General features: G+C 41.8%; 1 long non-coding RNA gene across 2 annotated transcripts; it reads left to right on the top strand.

Moving 5' to 3' along the window:
* The first annotated feature begins 240 nt into the window (after positions 1-240).
* LOC143854024 (uncharacterized) lies at positions 241-1,534 on the top strand. Of its 2 annotated transcripts, none has more exons than XR_013237333.1 (4): positions 241-446; positions 630-675; positions 837-960; positions 1,165-1,534. It is a non-coding gene; the product is annotated as an uncharacterized LOC143854024 (long non-coding RNA). The 2 variants fall into 2 exon arrangements; XR_013237332.1 differs by having other exon boundaries at positions 241-527.
* The last annotated feature ends 19,590 nt before the right edge of the window (positions 1,535-21,124 follow it).

The following is a 21,124-nucleotide window of genomic DNA, read 5'->3' as shown; positions in this document are numbered from 1 at the left end:
GTTATTTAATATTACCTGTGCATTGCACGGGATTTCTTACTAGTATTTACTATAATAAGCTGGAAGGGTTTTTTACTGTTCATCGACACACGTTGGCCTCCTCTTACTAGCAGGAGAGAAAAGCACTAATTTTTTTGATTTATTTGTAGATTCTGTCCATTTAACACATTATAGTTCAACATTTCTACGGTTTAACCCTTACCTGATGCATGCCACTATGCCTATATGGATGGGCAAGACCGTCCCTCCGTAATTTATTTATCTCTATCCGTACTACGTGTCTTCTGTCTGAGATATTTTTGAGATTTTTTAGCCCTTTCTCGACTTAACGGAATGCATGTCCTTCGCTCTCTTCCATCTATCCCCAGGAACCATAATACCAAGTCCGCTCTCCCTTTTGGAAGTTCTTCTTCAAATCCTATCACCAGAAATTCTCTTTCTGAGAGGTCTATTTTCTTATTCTCAAAAGACATCAAGAAAAAGAGAGAAAAAGAGAAGAATCAGGAGAAGAATTTGTTTGGTTCTTGGTGGCTTTTTTTTGTTCTCTTTTTTTCCCATTTCTGTCATTCTCAAAGTTATCTTCTACCACTCATGAGATGTGCTATTGACATGTATATTATTTTCTGTAGAAATCCTAGAAGATGGAGATGAAGAGGCTTTCGGATAGACATAGAGGTAGTCTCTTTCCCCCCTGCTTTTTCGCTTTTTTACTATCTGGGTTTTTCTTATTATTTTGTTATTTTTGTTTCTTTATGGGAAAATGATGAAGGGATTCTAGGTGGGTTGTTCTAGGGTTTGCTGTTCTGTATCTAACTTTTTTATTTTCCAACTGTCAGAATTAATCAATGGTTGTTCTTCAATCATTAGTAGTGGGTAAGTTAGAGATGAGATCTTGTAGTTGGCTATAATTGGGAGATGGGTTCCTGCTCTTCAACAGCTTTTATTTTGGCTTTAAAAGAGGTTAGCTTTTTCTTCTTTAAATTCTCTTTTCAATCCTACTGATTTTTGTTCTTTTTTGGTATATCCCTGAAGATTGTTACATTATTTCACAAAATCAAAAACAATTTTCTACTGTTTGGTATTTTCATTTGTTTTTATTCTTTAGTTTAGTTTCATTTGGTTTTATTCTCTAATTGATTGTTTATTCTTTAATTTCATATGCAGATATTTGTTCTTGCAGTTTTCTCTAAGCCACCTAATTTTCAAGTTTCTAAGGAAGCTGAGAGAGAAGGAAAAGCTCCTAAAGTTCCTACATTTCAGGCTGAAGTCTTCAAGCCCTTGAAGAAAGATATCAAAACCCTTGAATGTGCATCTAAAGTATCTTTTAGTGGCTATTATTCTCTGAATCTCCTTTTTTGGGGTTCTTTTATTAATTGTGATATTTCCTCTTTAATCTTCGCTTCGGGGTTTTCTGGGTTAGTTCTTGCCATATTTTTGGGACTTTTTAGGTTTTTTAATTGAATGCCATTATTGGACCCTACTGTCCTCATTCTATTTACTGTTTCTTCCAATGATGATCTTTGTTATGGACCAATTTTGTAATTTTTTTGTCAGAATTGGTTTTGTGCAGATTCAATCTTTGTGCCACCACTCACATATGCTATTCTTGGGTCTCTAGATATCTCGAAGTTGGTATGGTTTTGATAGAATCTTTGGTGAGGGATGGTGTGTCCTATCGAGGAGCCTGTCCATTTAGTTTATATCAATTAGACTTTAGTATCTTTAGCATCAGCACTATTTCAGGTAAATCATAGTCCACACAGTTTAACAGTTTGTAGGTTCACATCGTTTATTATGTTTCTTATAAATGTGTATTTTATTTCTAAGATTTTTTATTTTTCAGCTACAACACTCCGAAGCATATCAAACATAATATCATTTCCCTAACTGGTTTTGCAGATGTGTTTTAAGTATAATGATAAACATCTATAGATTTTCTAATTGCTAATTGTGGGAATAAAACGACCCATCACGTACGATTTCCTATATAGAAAGTTAATTCTACTAAAATTAGCGTGATCTTGGGTTTCAACCATAGCAGTTCATATTTTAATTAGAGGGACCTTCGATTTATAATGATACCCCTCTAAATATTCTATAATCTCTGCGCACCCCCATCTGCGACATCATGTGGAAACTTCATTTGGGTCAATCTTACTTTGGTTGCTAAGCATATATTTATGTTTTGTAGTTTTAGCAAATGAGTCACCGGTTTAAATACCCTTTGTACATCTAAAATCAGGCATATGCTTCAGTAAATTGACTAAGGCCCTGTTTGGATTGTAGGCATTTTTTTAGAACATTGTATCTGAGGCTACATTGTATAGGACGCAACAATGTATCCGATGAAAAATAGTATCCGAGGCTACATTGTATTTGTAGCGACATTATATCCGAAGCGACGTTGTACACGAAGGCAACACGGTATCCGAGGCAACATTGTATCCAAGGCGACTTTATATCCGAGGCAACATTGTATCCAAGGCGACTTTATATCCAAAGGCAACATAGTATCCGTAGCGACCCTGGCTCTGAAAGCAAAATAGTATCAGAGGCTACATTGTATCCGAGGCGACATTATATCCGAAGCCAAGATAGTATCCGAAGCGACATTATAGTCGAAGTCAACATAGTATCCGAGGCTACATTGTATCCAAGGCTACTTTATATTCGAGGCAACATTGTATCCGAGGCGACATTATATCCGAAGGCAATATAGTATCCGAAGCGACATTGTAGCTGAAGGCAACATAATACCTGAGACTACATTGTATTCGAGGCGACTTTATATCCGAGGCAACATTGTATCCGACGCGACATTGTATCCGAAGGCGACAAAGTAACCGAAGCGACCTTGTATCCGAAAGAAAATAGTATACGAGGCTACATTGTATCTGAGGTGACATTGCATCCAAAGCAACCTTCTATCCGAAAGAAAATAGTATACGAGGCTACATTGTATCTGAGGCGCCATTATATCTCAAGGCAACATAGTATCCGAAGCGACATTATAGCCAAAGGAAACATAGTAACCGAGGCTACATTATATCAGAGGCGACTTTATATCCGAGGCAACATTGTATCCGATGCGACATTGTATGCGACAGCGACAGTATCCGAAGTGAACTAGTATCCGAGGCTACATCGTTTTCGAGGCGACATTATATCCGAAGCCAACTTAGTATCCGAAACGACATTGTAGCCGAAGGGCTACATTGTATCCGAGGCGACTGTATATGAAGCGACATTTTATCCGAGACGACATTGTACCCGAAGGCAACATAGTATCCGAAGTGACATTAAATCCGAAAGCAAAATAGTTGCGAGACTACACTGTATAAGAGGCAACATTATATCCGAAGGCAACATAGTATCTGAAGCTACATTGTACCCGGAGGCAGCATGATACCCGAGGCTACAGTATATCCGAGGCGACTTTATATTCGAGGCAACATTGTATCCCAAGCAACATTGTATCAAATGGCGACATTGTATTCGAAGCAAATTTGTATCCGAAAGCAAAATAGTATCTGAGGCTATATTGTACCCGAGGCGACATTATATCCGAAGGCAACGTACTATCTGAAGTGATAATGTCGCCGAAGGGCAACATTGTACTGAGGTGACTTTATATTCGAGGCAACATTTAATCAAAGACGACATTGTATCCGAAGGCAACCTTCTATTCGAAGGCATCATTGTATCCGAGGCGACATTATATCCGAAGGCGATATATTATCTGACGCGACATTGTAGCCGAAGGCAACATAATAGCCGAGGCTACATTGTATTCGAGGCGGCTTTATATCCAAGGGAACATTGTATCCGACGCGACATTGTATATGAAGGCGACATAGTAACCAAAGGCGACATTATATCCGAAGGTAACATAGTATCCGATCTGACATTATAGCCGAAGGGCAACATTGTATCCGAGGTGACTTTATATCCGAGGCGATATTGTATCTGAATGCGACATAGTATCCGAAGGGAAATTGTAGCCGAATGCAACATAGTATCCGAGGCTACATTGTATCTGAAGCGACTTTATAACCGAGGCAACATTATATCTAAGGCGACATTGTATCTAAAGCTACCTTTTAATCGAAAGAAAATAGTATCCGAGGCTACATTGTGTCTGAGGCGACATTATATACGAAGGCAACATAGTATCCGAAGTGACATTGTAGCCGAAGGGAACATAGTAACCGAGGCTACATTGTATCAGAGGCGACGTTAGATCCGAGGCAAAATTGTATCCGATGCGATATTGTATTCGACGACGACAGACTATCCGAAGTGACATTGGAGCCGAAGGGCTACATTGTATCCGAGGCGTCAATATATCTGAGGTGACATTGTATCCGAAGGCGACAAAGTATCCGAAGCGACCTTTTATCTTAAAGCTAAATAGTTATGAGACTACATTGTATCCGAGGCAACATTATATCCGAAGATGATGGAGCATGGTACCTGAGGCTACATTGTACCTGAGGCGTCTTTATATCCGATGCAACATTGTATCCAAGGCGACATTGTATCCGAAGCGAAAAAGTATATGAGGTTATATTGTATCTGAGGCGACATTATATCCGAAGGCAACGTAGTATCTGAAGCGACATTGTAGCCAGAGGGCAATATTGTATACGAGGTGACTTTATATTTGAGGCAACATTTTATCCAAGGCGATATTGTATCCGAAGGCAACATAGTATCCGAAGGCAAAGTAGTATCCGAGGCAACATTGTATCCGAGGCGACATTGTAGCCGAGGGCAACATAGTATCCGAAGCGACATTGTAGCCGAAGGCAACATAGTATCCGAGACTACATTGTATACGAGACAACTTTATATCCGAAGCAACATTGTATCCGAGGCGACATTGTATCTAAAGGCGAAATATTATCGGGAGCGACCTTGTATCCGAAGGCGAAAAAGTATCTGAAGCGACCTTGTATCCGAATGAAATAGTATCCGATGGCTACAAAGTATCCGATGCGACATTGTAGCCGAAGGCAACATAGTATCCGAGGCAGCTTTATATCCGAGGATAAATTGTATCCGTAGGCGACATATTATCCGAAAGAAATAGTATCCGAGGCTACATTGTGTCCAAGGCGACATTATATCCGATGGCAACATAGTATCCGATGCGACATTGTAGCCGAAGGCAACATCGTATCCGAGGCGACATTATATTCGAAGGTACCATAGTATCCGAAGCAACATTTATGCCAAATGCAACATAGTATCCAAGGCTAGATTGTATTCGAGCCGACTTTATATCTGAGGCAACATTGTATCCAAGGCGACATAGTATCCAAAATGACTTTGTATCCGAAAGAAAATAGTATTCCTATATTGTATCAGAGGCGACATTATATTCGAAGGCAACATAGTTTCCGAAGGGACATTGTAGCCGAAGGCAACATAATATCCGAGGCTATATTGTATCTGAGGCGACTTTATAACAGAGGCAACATTATATCCAAGGCGAGATTGTATCCGAATGTGACATTGTATCCGAAGCGACCATTTATCCGAAATAAAATAGTATCCGAGGGTACATGGTATCAGAGGCTACATTATATCCTATGCGACATTGTAGCCGAAGGCAACATAGTATCCAAGTCTATATTGTATCCGACGCAACTTTATACTCGAGGCAACATTGTGGCCGAGGCGATACTGTATCCGTAGGTGACATAGTATCCGAAGCGATTTTGCATCCGAAAGAAATATTATCTGAGGCTACATTGTATCCGAGGCAATATTATATCCGATGGCTATATAGTATCCGATGCGACATTGTAGCCGATGGCAACATTGTATCTGAGGCTACATTGTATAGGACGCAACAATGTATCCGATGAAAAATAGTATCCGAGGCTACATTGTATATGTAGCAACATTATATCCGAAGCGATGTTGTACCTGAAAGCAACATAGTATCCGAGGCAACATTGTATCTAAAGCGACTTTATATCCGAGGCAGCATTGTATCCAAGGCGACTTTATATCCGAGGCAACAATGTATCTGAGACAACATTGTATCCGAAGGCAACATAGTATCCGTAGCGACCTTGGCTCCGAGGCTACATTGTATCCGATGCTACATTGTATCCAAGGCGACATTATATCCAAGGCGACATTATATCCGAAGGCAACATTGTATCCGAGGCTACATTGTATCCAAGGCGACATTATATCCGAAGCCAACATAGTATCCGAAGCGACATTATAGCCGAAGTCAACATAGTATCCGAGGCTACATTGTATCCAAGGCAACTTTATATTCGATGCAACATTGTATCCGAGGCGACATTATATCCGAAGGTAATATAGTATCCGAATCGACATTGTAGCCGGAGGCAACATAATACCCGAAACTACATCGTATTCGAGGCGACTTTATATTAGAGGCAACTTTGTATCCGACGCGACATTGTATCCGAGGTGACATTATATCTGAAGGCAACGTACTATCTCAAGCGACAATGTCGCCGGAGGGCAGCATTGTACTGAGTTGACTTTCTAATCGAGGCAACATTTTATCCAAGGCGACATTGTATCCGAAGGCGACATAGTATCCGAAGCGACCTTCTATCCGAAGGCATCATTGTATCCGAGGCGACATTATATCCGAAGGCGACATAGTATCTGACGCGACATTGTAGCCAAAGGCAACATAATACCCGAGGCTACAATGTATTCGAGGCGGCTTTATATCCGAGGCAACATTGTATCCGACGCGACAAATGTATACGATGGCGACATAGTAACCAAAGTGACCTGGTATCCGAAAGAAAATAGTATCCGAGGCTAGATTGTATACGAGGCGACATTATATCCGAAGGTAACATAGTATCCGATCCGACATTATAGCCGAAAGGCAACATTGTATCCGAGGTGACTTTATATTCGAGGCGATATTATATCTGAATGCGACATAGTATCCGAACCGACCTTGTATCGGAAAGCAAAATAGTATCCGAGGCTACATTGTACCCGGGGGGACATTATATCCAAAGGCAACGTAGTATCTGAAGTGACATTAGAGCCGAAGGGCTACATTGTATCCGAGGCGACTTTATATCTGAGGCGACATTGTATTCGAAGGCGACAAATTATCCGAAGCGACCTTGTATCCGAAAGCAAAATAGTTACGAGACTACATTGTATCCGAGGCAACATTATATCCTAAGGCAGTATACTATCCGAAGCTACATTGTACCCGGAGGGAGCATAGTACCCGAGGCTAAATTGTACCTGAGGCGACTTTATATCCGATGCAACATTTTATCCAAGGCGACATTGTATCCGAAGCGAATTTGTATCCGAAAGCAAAATAGTATCTGAGGTTACATTGTATCCGAGGCGACATTATATCCGAAGGCAACGTAGTATCTGAAGCAACATTGTAGCCGAAGGGCAATATTATATCCGAGGTGACTTTATATTAGAGGCAACATTGTATCCGAAGGCGACATATTATCCGAAGGCAGTATCCGAGGCAACATTGAATCCGAGGCGACATTGTAGCCGAAGGAAACACAGTATCCGAAGCGACATTGTAGCCGAAGGCAACATAGTATCCGAGGCTACATTGCATACGAGACAACTTTATATCCGAAGCAACATTGTATCTGAGGCGACATTGTATCTGAAGGCGAAATAGTATCTGAAGCGACCTTGTATCCGAAGGCGAAATAGTATCCGATGCGACATTGTAGCGAAGGCAACATAGTACCCGAGGCAACTTTATATCCGAGGATAGATTGTATCCAAAGCGACATTGTATCCGTAGGCGACGTAGAATCCGAAGCAACCTTGTATTCGAAAGAAATAGTATTCGAGGCTACATTCTGTTCGAGGTGACATTATATCCGATGGCAACATAGTATCCGATGCGACATTGTAGCCGAAGGCAACATCGTAACCGAGGCAACAGTGTATCCGAGGCGACATTATATTCGAAGGCAACATAGTATCCGAAGCAACATTGTAGCCAAAGGCAACATAGTATCCAAGGTTAGATTGTATTCGAGGCGACTTTATATCCGAGGCAACATTGTATCCGAGGCGACATAGTATCCAAAGTGACTTTGTATCCGAAAGAAAATAGAATTCCTATATTGTATCAGAGGCAACATAGTTTCCGAAGGGACATTGTAGCCGAAGGGAACATAATATCTGAGGCCACATTGTATCTGAGGCGACTTTATAACAGAGGCAACATTATATCCAAGGCGACATTGTATCCGAATGTGACATTGTATCCGAAGCGACCTTTTATCCGAAATAAAATAGTATCCGAGATGTAATTATATACGATTTCAACATAGTATCTAATGCGACATTGTACAGAAGGCCACATAGTACCCAAGGCTATATTGTACCTGAGGCAATTTATATCCGAGGCAACATTATCGCCGAGGCCATGGTTTTAAATTTCGGCCGAAATGTTTTGTTTCGACCGACGGTTTCGGTTGAAAACGAAACAAAATTCTTAGTGAGTCAGAAAAGTATTAAACTTCGCCAAAACGTTTCGGTGAAATTTTGAAAATTTCGGTGAAACGTTTCGTTGAAGGGTGAAATTTTTACAGGATTTCGTTCGAAACTTCATAACGACCGAATCCGAAATCGAAACCGAAACGGAGATTTAAAACCTTGGCCAAGGCGACATTGTGTCCGAAGGTGACATAGTATCCGAAGCGACTTTGTATCCGAGGCTATATTGTATCCGAGGCAACATTATATCTGATGGCAACATAGTATCCGATGCGACACTGTATCCGAAGGCAACATTGTCTCCGAGGCAACATTGTATCCGACGCAACAGTGTATCGGAGGAGAAATAGTATCCGAGGCTACATTGTATCTGTGGCGACATTATATCCGTAGCGACGTTGTACCCGAAGGCAACATACTATCTGAGGTAATATTGTATCTACGTCGACTTTATATCCGAGGCAACATTGTATCCGAAGGCGACATAGTATCCGAAAGCAAAAGAATATCTGAGGCTACATTGTATCTCAGGCGACATTATATCTGAAGCCAACATAGTATCCGAATTGACATTTTAGCCGAGGTCAACATAGTATCCGAGGCTACATTGTATCCAAGGCGACTTTATATTCGAGGCAACATTGTATCCAAGGTGACATTTTATTCGAAGGCAATATAGTATCCGAAGCGACATTGTCGCCGAAGGCAACATAATACCCGAGGCTACATTGTATTCGAGGCGGCTTTATATCCGAGGCAACATTGTATCCGACGCGACATTGTATACGACGGCGACATAGTAACCAAAGTGACCTGTATCCGAGGTTAGATTGTATACGAGGCGACATTATATCTGAAGGTAACATAATATCCGATCCGACATTATAGCCGAAGGGCAACATTGTATTCGAGGCGATATTGTATCTGAATGCGACATAGTACACAACCGACCTTGTATCGGAAAGCAAAATAGTATCCAAGGCTACATTTTACCAAGGGGGCATTATATCCGAAGGCATCGTAGTATCCGAAGCGACAATGTAGCCGAATGCAACATAGTATCCGAGGCTACATTGTAACCGAGGCGAGTTTATAACCGAGGCAACATTATATCTAAGGCGACATTGTATCCAAAGCGACCTTCTATCCGAAAGAAAATAGTATCCGAGGCTACATTTTGTTTGAGGCGACATTATATACGAAGGCAACATAGTATCCAAAGTGACATTGTAGCCGAAGGAAACATAGGAATCGAGGCAACTTTATATCCGAGGCAACATTGTATCCGATGCGACATTTTATGCAACGACGACAGAGTATCCGAAAGCAAAATAGTATGCGAGGCTACATTGTATCCGAGGCGACATTATATCCGAAGGCAATATGGTATCCGAAGCGACATTGGAGCCGAAGGGCTACATTGTATCCGAGACGACTTTATATCTGAGGCGACAATGTATCCGAAGCGACCATGTATCTGAAAGCAAAATAGCTACGGGACTACATTGTATCAGAGGCAACATTATATCCGAAGGCAGTGTACTATCCGAAGCGACATTGTACCCGGAGCGAGCATATTAACCGAGGCTACATTGTACCTGAGGCGACTTTATATCCGATGCAACATTGTATCCGAAGCGAATTTATATCCGAAAGCAAAATAGTATCTGAGGTTACATTGTATCCGAGGCGACATTATATCCGAAGGCAACGTAGTATCTAAAGCGACATTGTATCCGAGGTGACTTTATATTCAAGGCAACATTTTATCCAAGGCGATATATTATCCGAAGGCGACATAGTATCCGAAGGCAAAATAGTATCTGAGGCAATATTGTATCCGAGGCGACATTGTAGCCGAAGGCAACATAGTACCCGAAGCGACATTGTAGCCGAATGCGACATTATATCCGAAGCAAATTTGAATCCGAAAGCAAAATAGTATATGAGGCTACATTGTATCCGAGGCGACATTATATCCAAAGGCAACATACTATCTGAAGCGACAATGTCGCCGAGGGGCAACATTGTACTGAGGTGACTTTATATTCGAGCCATCATTTTATCCAAGGCGACATTGTATCCGACGACGACATAATATCCGAAGCAACCTTCTATCCGAAGGCATCATTGTATCCGAGGCGACAATCTATCCGAAGGCGACATAGTATCTGACGCGACATTGTAGCCGAAGGCAACATAATAGCCGGCGCTACATTGTATTCGAGGCGGCTTTATATCCGAGGCAACATTCTATCCGTCGCGACATACTAACCAAAGTGACCTGGTATCCGAAAGAAAATAGTATCTGAGGCTAGATTGTATACGAGGCAACATTATATCCAAAGGTAACATAGTGTCCGATCCGACATTATTGCCGAAGGGCAACATTGTATCCGAGGTGACTTTATATACGAGACGATATTGTATTTGAATGCGACATAGTATCCGAACCGACTTTGTATCCAAACACAAAATAGTATCCGAGGCTTCATTATACCCGAGAGGACATTATATCCGAAGATAACGTAGTATCCGAAGTGACATTGTAGCCGAATGCAACATAGTATCCGAAGCTACATTATATCCGAGGGGAGTTTATAACCGAGGCATTATATCTGAGGCGACATTGTATCCAAAGCAACCTTCTATCCGAAAGAAAATAGTATCCGAGGCTACATTGTGTCTGAGGCGACATTATATACGAAGGTAACATAGTATCCGAAATGACATTGTAGCCGAAGGAAACATAATAAACGAGGCTACATTGTATCAGAGACGCCTTTATATCCGTGGCAACATTGTATCCGATGCGACATTGTATGCGACAACGACAGAGTATCCGAAGCAAACTAGTATCCGAAAGCAAAATAGTATGCGAGGCTACATCGTATCCGAGGCGACATTATATCCGAAGGCAATATAGTATCCTAAGCGACAATGGAGCCGAAGGGCTAGATTGTATTCGAGGCGACTTTATATCCGAAGGCGACAAAGTATCCGAAGCGACCTTGTATCCGAAAGCAAAATAGTTACGAGACTACATTGTATCCGAGGAAACATTATATCCCAAGGCAGTATACTATCCGAAGCTACATTGTACCCGGAGGGAGCATAGTACCCGAGGCTGCATTGTACCTGAGGCGACTTTATATCCGATGCAATATTGTATCCAAGGCAACATTGTATCCGAAGAGAATTTGTATCCGAAATGAAAATAGTATCTGAGGTTACATTGTATCCGAGGCGACATAATATCCGAAGGCAATATTGTATCTAAAGCGACATTGTAGCCGAAGGGCAATATTATACCCGAGGTGACTTTATATTCGAGGCAACATTCTATCCAAGGCGATATTGTATCCGAAGGCGACATAGTATCCGAAGGCAAAATAGTATCCGAGGCAACATTGTATCCAAGGCGACATTGTAGCCGAAGGCAACATAGTATCCGAAGCGACATTGTTGCCGAAGGCAATATAGTATCCGAGGCTACATTGTATACGAGGCAAGTTTATATCCGAAGCAGCATTGTATCCGAGGCTACATTGTATTTGAAGGCGAAATAGTATCTGAAGCGACCTTGTATCCGAAGGCGAAATAGTATCCGAAGCGACCTTGTATCCGAATGAAAGAGTATCCGATGCGACATTGTAGCCGAAGGCAACCTAGTACCCGAGGCAGCTTTATATCCGAGGATAGATTGTATCCGAAGCGACATTGTATCCGAATCAACCTTGCATCCGAAAGAAATAGTATCCGAGGCTACATTGTGTCCGAGGCGACATTATATCCGATGGCAACATAGTATCCAATACGACATTGTAGCCGAAGGCAAAATCATATCCGAGGCAACAGTGTATCCGAGGAGACATTATATTCGAAGGCAGCATAGTTTCCGAAGCAACATTGTAGCCAAAGGCAAAATAGTATCCAAGGTTAGATTGTATTCGATGCGACTTTATATCCGAGGCAACATTGTATCCGAGGCGATATAGTATCCAAAGCGACTTTGTATCAGAAAGAAAATAGTATTCCTATATTGTATCAGAGGCGACATTATATTCGAAGGCAACATAGTTTCCGAAGGGACATTGTACCCGAAGGCAACATAATATCCGAGGCTACATTGTATGTAAGGCGACTTTATAACAGAGGCAACATTATATCCAAGGCAACATTGTATCCGAATGTGCCATTTTATCCGAAGCGACCATTTATCTGAAATAAAATAGTATACGAGGCTATATGGTATCAGAGGCTACATTATATCCGATGCGACATTGTAGCCGAAGGCAACATAGTATCCAAGGCAATAATGTATCCGAGGCAACTTTATATTCGAGGCAACATTGTAGCCGATGCGATATTGTATCCAGAAGGCAACGTAGTATATGAAGCGACATTGTAGCCAGAGGGCAATATTGTATACGAGGTGACTTTATATTCGAGGCAACATTTTATCCAAGGCGATATTGTATCCGAAGGCAACATAGTATCCGAAGGCAAAGTAGTATCCGAGGCAACATTGTATCCGAGGCGACATTGTAGCCGAAGGCAACATAGTATCCGAAGCGACATTGTAGCCGAAGGCGACATAGTATCCGAGACTACATTGTATACGAGACAACTTTATATCCGAAGCAACATTGTATCCGAGGCGACATTGTATCTAAAGGCGAAATATTATCTGACGCGACCTTGTATCCGAAGGCGAAAAAGTATCTGAAGCGACCTTGTATCCGAATGAAATAGTATCTGATGGCTACATAGTATCCGATGCGACATTGTAGCCGAAGGCAACATAGTACTCGAGGCAGCTTTATATCCGAGGATAAATTGTATCCGTAGGCTACTTTGTATCCGAAAGAAAATAGTATTCCTATATTGTATCAGAGGCGACATTATATTCGAAGGCAACATAGTTTTCGAAGGGACATTGTAGCCGAAGGCAACATAATATCCGAGGCTATATTGTATTTGAGGCGACTTTATAACAGAGGCAACATTATATCCAAGGCGAGATTGTATCCGAATGTGACATTGTATCCGAAGTGACCATTTATCCGAAATAAAATAGTATCCGAGGGTACATGGTATCAGAGGCTACATTATATCCTATGCGACATTGTAGCCGAAGGCAACATAGTATCCAAGTCTATATTGTATCCGACGCAACTTTATACTCGAGGCAACATTGTGGCCGAGGCGATACTGTATCCGTAGGTGACATAGTATCCGAAGCAATTTTGCATCCGAAAGAAATATTATCCGAGGCTACATTGTATCCGAGGCGATATTATATCCGATGGCTATATAGTATCCGATGCGACATTGTAGCCGATGGCAACATTGTATCTGAGGCTACATTGTATAGGACGCAACAATGTATCCGATGAAAAATAGTATCCGAGGCTACATTGTATATGTAGCAACATTATATCCGAAGCGACGTTGTACCCGAAGGCAACATAGTATCCGAGGCAACATTGTATCTAAGGCGACTTTATATCCGAGGCAACATTGTATCCAAGGCGACTTTATATCCGAGGCAACAATGTATCTGAGATAACATTGTATCCGAAGGCAACATAGTATCCGTAGCGACCTTGGCTCCGAGGCTACATTGTATTCGAGGCTACATTGTATCCAAGGCGACATTATATCCAAGGCGACATTATATCCGAAGGCAACATTGTATCCGAGGCTACATTGTATCCAAGGCGACATTATATCCGATGCCAACATAGTATCCGAAGCGACATTATAGCCGAAGTCAACATAGTATCCGAGGCTACATTGTATCCAAGGCGACTTTATATTCGATGCAACATTGTATCCGAGGCGACATTATATCCGAAGGTAATATAGTATCCGAATCGACATTGTAGCCGGAGGCAACATAATACCCGAAACTACATTGTATTCGAGGCGACTTTATATTAGAGGCAACTTTTTATCCGACGCGACATTGTATCCGAGGTGACATTATATCTGAAGGCAACGTACTATCTCAAGCGACAATGTCGCCGGAGGGCAACATTGTACTCAGGTGACTTTCTAATCGAGGCAACATTTTATCCAAGGCGACATTGTATCCGAAGGCGACATAGTATCCGAAGCAACCTTCTATCCGAAGCAACCTTCTATCCGAAAGAAAATAGTATCCGAGGCTAGATTGTATACGAGGCGACATTATATCCGAAGGTAACATAGTATCTGATCCGACATTATAGCCGAAAGGCAACATTGTATTTGAGGTGATTTTATATCCGAGGCGAAATTGTATCTGAATGCGACATAGTATCCGAACCGACCTTGTATCGGAAAGCAAAATAGTATCCGAGGCTACATTTTACCCGGGGGGACATTATATCCAAAGGCAACGCAGTATCCGAAGTGACATTAGAGCCAAAGGGCTACATTGTATCCTAGGCGACTTTATATCTGAGGCGACATTGTATCCGAAGGCGACAAATTATCCAAAGCGACCTTGTATCCAAAAGCAAAATAGTTACGAGACTACATTGTATCCGAGGCAACATTATATCCGAAGGCAGTATACTATTCGAAGCTACATTGTACCCGGAGGGAGCATAGTACCCGAGGCTACATTGTACTTGAGGCGACTTTATATCCGATGCAACATTTTATCCAAGGCGACATTGTATCCGAAGCGAATTTGTATCCGAAAGTAAAATAATATCCGAGGTTCCATTGTATCCGAGGCGACATTATATCCGAAGGCAACGTAGTATCTGAAGCAACATTGTAGCCGAAGGTCAATATTGTATCCGAGGTGACTTTATATTCGAGGCAACATTGTATCTGAAGGCGACATAGTATCCGAGGGCAAAATAGTATCCGAGGCAACATTGAATCCGAGGCGACATTGTAGCCGAAGGAAACACAGTATCCGAAGCGACATTGTAGCCGAAGGCAACATAGTATCCGAGGCTACATTGCATACGAGGCAACTTTATATCCGAAGCAACATTGTATCTGAGGCGACATTGTATCTGAAGGCGAAATAGTATCTGAAGCGACCTTGTATTCGAAGGCGAAATAGTATCCGATGCGACATTGTAGCCGAAGGCAACATAGTACCCGAGGCAACTTTATATCCGAGAATAGATTGTATCCGAAGCGACATTGTATCCGAAGCAACCTTGTATTCGAAAGAAATAGTATCCGAGGCTACATTCTGTTCGAGGTGACATTATATCCGATGGCAACATAGTATCCGATGCGACATTGTAGCCGAAGGCAACATCGTAACCGAGGCAAAAGTGTATCCGAGGCGACATTATATTCGAAGGAAACATAGTATCCGAAGCAACATTGTAGCCAAAGGCAACATAGTATCCAAGGTTAGATTGTATTCGAGGCGACTTTATATCCGAGGCAACATTGTATCCGAGGCGACATAGTATCCAAAGCGACTTTGTATCCGAAAGAAAATAGAATTCCTATATTGTATCAGAGGCAACATAGTTTCCGAAGGGACATTGTAGCCGAAGGCAACATAATATCTGAGGCCACATTGTATCTGAGGCGACTTTATAACAGAAGCAACATTATATCCAAGGCGACATTGTATCCGAATGTGACATTGTATCCGAAGCGACCTTTTATCCGAAATAAAATAGTATCCGAGACGTAATTATATACGATTTCAACATAATATCTAATGCGACATTGTACAGAAGGCAACATAGTACCCAAGGCTATATTGTACCTGAGGCAATTTATATCCGAGGCAACATTATCGCCGAGGCCATGGTTTTAAATTTCGGCCGAAACATTTTGTTTCGACCGAAATATTTCGATTTCGGTGGAAAACGAAACAAAATTCTTAGTGAATCAGAAAAGTACTAAACTTCGCCGAAACGTTTCGGTGAAATTTCAAAAATTTCGGTGAAACGTTTCGGTGAAGGGTGAAATTTTTACAAGATTTCATTCGAAACTTCATAACGACCGAATCCGAAACCGAAACCGAAACCGAGATTTAAAACCTTGGCCAAGGCGACATTGTGTCCGAAGGTGACATAGTATCCGAAACGACTTTGTATCCGAAAGAAATAGTATCCGAGGCTATATTGTATCCGAGGCAACATTATATCTGATGGCAACATAGTATCCGATGCGACACTGTATCCGAAGGCAACATTGTATCCGAGGCAACATTGTATCCGACGCAACAGTGTATCGGAGGAGAAATAGTATCCGAGGCTACATTGTATCTGTAGCGACATTATATCCGTAGCGACGTTGTACCCAAAGGCAATATAGTATCTGAGGTAATATTGTATCTACGTCGACTTTATATCCGAGGCAACATTGTATCCGAAGGCGACATAGTATCCGTAGCGACCTTGTATTCGAAAGCAAAACAATATCTGAGGCTACATTGTATCCCAGGCGACATTATATCTGAAGCCAACATAGTATCCGAATTGACATTTTAGCCGAGGTCAACATAGTATCCGAGGCTACATTGTATCCAAGGCGACTTTATATTCGAGGCAACATTGTATCCAAGGCGACATTTTATTCGAAGGCAATATAGTATCAGAAGCGACATTGTCACCGAAGGCAACATAATACCCGATGCTACATTGTATTCGAGGCGGCTTTATATCCGAGGCAACATTGTATCCGACGCGACAATGTATACGACGGCGACATAGTAACCAAAGTGACCTGTATCCGAGGCTAGATTGTATACGAGGCGACATTATATCTGAAGGTAACATAGTATCCGATCCGACATTATAGCCGAAGGGCAACATTGTATCCGAGGCGATATTGTATCCGAATGCGACATAGTACACAACCGACCTTGTATTGGAAAGCAAAATAGTATCCAAGGCTACATTTTACCAAGGGGGCATTATATCCGAAGGCATCGTAGTATCCGAAGCGACAATGTAGACGAATGCAACATAGTATCCGAGGCTACATTGTAACCGAGGCGAGTTTATAACCGAGGCAACATTATATCTAAGGCGACATTGTATCCAAAGCGACCTTCTATCCGAAAGAAAATACTATCCGAGGCTACATTTTGTCTGAGGCGACATTATATACGAAGGCAACATAGTATCCAGAGTGACATTGTAGCCGAAGGAAACATAGGAATCGAGGCAACTTTATATCTGAGGCAACATTGTATCCGATGCGACATTGTATGCGACGACGACAGAGTATCCGAAAGCAAAATAGTATGCGAGGCTACATTGTATCCGAGGCGACATTATATCCGAAGGCAATATGGTATCCGAAGCGACATTGGAGCCGAAGGGCTACATTGTATCCGAGACGACTTTATATCTGAGGCGACAATGTATCCGAAGCGACCATGTATCTGAAAGCAAAATAGCTACGAGACTACATTGTATCCGAGGCAACATTATATCCGAAGGCAGTGTACTATCCGAAGCGACATTGTACCCGGAGCGAGCATATTAACCGAGGCTACATTGTACCTGAGGCGACTTTATATCCGATGCAACATTGTATCCGAAGCGAATTTATATCCGATGCAACATTGTATCCGAAGTAAATTTATATCCGAAAGCAAAATAGTATCTGAGGTTACATTGTATCCGAGGCGACATTATATCCGAAGGCAACGTAGTATCTAAAGCGACATTGTAGCCGAAGGCAATATTGTATCCGAGGTGACTTTATATTCAAGGCAACATTTTATCCAAGGCGATATATTATCCGAAGGCGACATAGTATCCGAAGGCAAAATAGTATCTGAGGCAATATTGTATCCGAGGCGACATTGTAGCCGAAGGCAACATAGTACCCGAAGCGACATTGTAGCCAAAGGCGACATTATATCCGAGGCGACATTGTATTCGAAGCAAATTTGAATCCGAAAGCAAAATAGTATATGAGGCTACATTGTATCCGAGGCGACATTATATCCAAAGGCAACATACTATCTGAAGCGACAATGTCGCCGAGGGGCAACATTGTACTGAGGTGACTTTATATTCGAGCCATCATTTTATCCCGGGCGACATTGTATCCAACGGCGACATAATATCCGAAGCAACCTTCTATCCGAAGGCATAATTGTATCCGAGGCAACAATCTATCCGAAGCCGACATTGTAGCCGAAGGCAACATAATAGCCGACGCTACATTGTATTCGAGGCGGCTTTATATCCGAGGCAACATTCTATCCGTCGCGACATACTAAGCAAAGTGACCTGGTATCCGAAAGAAAATAGTATCTGAGGCTAGATTGTATACGAGGCGACATTATATCCAAAGGTAACATAGTATCCGATCCGACATTATTGCCGAAGGGCAACATTGTATCCGAGGTGACTTTATATATGAGACGATATTGTATCTGAATGCGACATAGTATCCGAACCGACCTTGTATCGAAACGCAAAATAGTATCCGAGGCTACATTATACCCGAGAGGACATTATATCCGAAGTGACATTGTAGCCGAATGCAACATAGTATCCGAAGCTACATTATATCCGAGGGGAGTTTATAACCGAGGCATTATGTCTGAGGCGACATTGTATCCAAAGCAACCTTCTATCCGAAAGAAAATAGTATCCGAGGCTACATTGTGTCTGAGGCGACATTATATACGAAGGTAACATAGTATCCGAAATGACATTGTAGCCGAAGGAAACATAATAAACGAGGCTACATTGTATCAGAGACGACTTTATATCCCTGGCAACATTGTATCCGATGCGACATTGTATGCAACAACGACAGAGTATACGAAGCAAACTAGTATCCGAAAGCAAAATAGTATGCGAGGCTACATCGTATCCGAGGCGACATTATATCCGAAGGCAATATAGTATCCGAAGCGACAATGGAGCCGAAGGGCTAGATTGTATCCGAGGCGACTTTATATCCGAAGGCGACAAAGTATCCGAAGCGACCTTGTATCCGAAAGCAAAATAGTTACGAGACTACATTGTATCCGAGGCAACATTATATCCCAAGGCAGTATACTATCCGAAGCTACATTGTACCCGGAGGGAGCATAGTACCCGAGGCTGCATTGTACCTGAGGCGACTTTATATCCGATGCAATATTGTATCCAAGGCAATTGCATCCAAGGAAACATTGTATCCGAAGAGAATTTCTATCTGAAAGGAAAATAGTATCTGAGGTTACATTGTATCCGAGGTGACATTATATCCGAAGGCAATATTGTATCTGAAGCGACGTTGTAGCCGAAGGGCAATATTGTACCCGAGGTGACTTTATCTTCGAGGCAACATTCTATCCAAGGCGATATTGTATCCGAAGGCGACATAGTATCCGAAGACAAAATAGTATCCGAGGCAACATTGTATCCAAGGCGACATTGTAACCGAAGGCAACATAGTATCCGAAGCGACATTGTTGCCGATGGCAATATAGTATCCGAGGCTACATTGTATACGAGGCAAGTTTATATCCGAAGCAGCATTGTATCCGAGGCTACATTGTATTTGAAGGCAAAATAGTATCTGAAGCGACCTTGTATCCGAAGGCGAAATAGTATCCGAAGCGACCTTGTATCCGAATGAAATAGTATCCGATGCGACATTGTAGGCGAAGGCAACCTAGTACCCGAGGCAGCTTTATATTCGAGGATAGATTGTATCCGAAGCGACATTGTATCCATAGGCGACAGTATCCGAATCAACCTTGCATCTGAAAGAAATAGTATCCGAGGCTACATTGTGTCCGAGGCGACATTATATCCGATGGCAACATAGTATCCAATGCGACATTGTAGCCGAAGGCAAAATCATATCTGAGGCAACAGTGTATCCAAGAAGACATTATATTCGAAGGCAGCATAGTTTCCGAAGCAACATTCTAACCAAAGGCAAAATAGTATCCAAGGCTAGATTGTATTCGATGCGACTTTATATCCGAGGCAACATTCTATCCGAGGCGATATAGTATCCAAAGCGAATTTGTATTGGAAAGAAAATAGTATTCCTATATTGTATCAGAGGCGACATTATATTCGAAGGCAACATAGTTTCCGAAGGGACATTGTAGCCGAAGGTAACATAATATCCGAGGCTACATTGTATGTAAGGCGACTTTATAACAGAGGCAACATTATATCCAAGGCGACATTGTATCCGAATGTGACATTTTATCCGAAGCGACCATTTATCTGAAATAAAATAGTATACGAGGCTATATGGTATCAGAGGCTACATTATATCCGATGCGACATTGTAGCCGAAGGCAACATAGTATCCAAGGCTATAATGTATCCGAGGCAACTTTATATTTGAGGCAACATTGTAGCCGATGCGATATTGTATCCACAGGTGACATAGTATCCGAAGCGATTTTGCATCCGAAAGAAATATTATCCGAGGCTACATTGTATCCGAGGCGACATTATATCTGATGGCTATATAGTATCCGATGCGACATTGTAGCCAAAGGCAACATTATATCTGAGGCTACATTGTATAGGACGCAACAATGTATTTGAGGAAAAATAGTATCCGAGGCTACATTGTATTTGTAGCGACATTATATCCGAAGCGACTTTGTACCCGAAGGCAACATAGTATCTGAGGCAACATTGTATCGAATGCG

This window comes from Tasmannia lanceolata, unplaced genomic scaffold (assembly GCF_043159265.1).
Source record: "Tasmannia lanceolata isolate RefF3 unplaced genomic scaffold, GAP_Taslan_0.1 ptg000020l, whole genome shotgun sequence".
In the NCBI taxonomy this organism is placed as follows: Eukaryota; Viridiplantae; Streptophyta; class Magnoliopsida; order Canellales; family Winteraceae; genus Tasmannia; species Tasmannia lanceolata.
The sequence above is the reverse complement of the archived record's forward strand: the minus strand, read 5'-3'. Positions and strand labels throughout refer to the sequence as shown.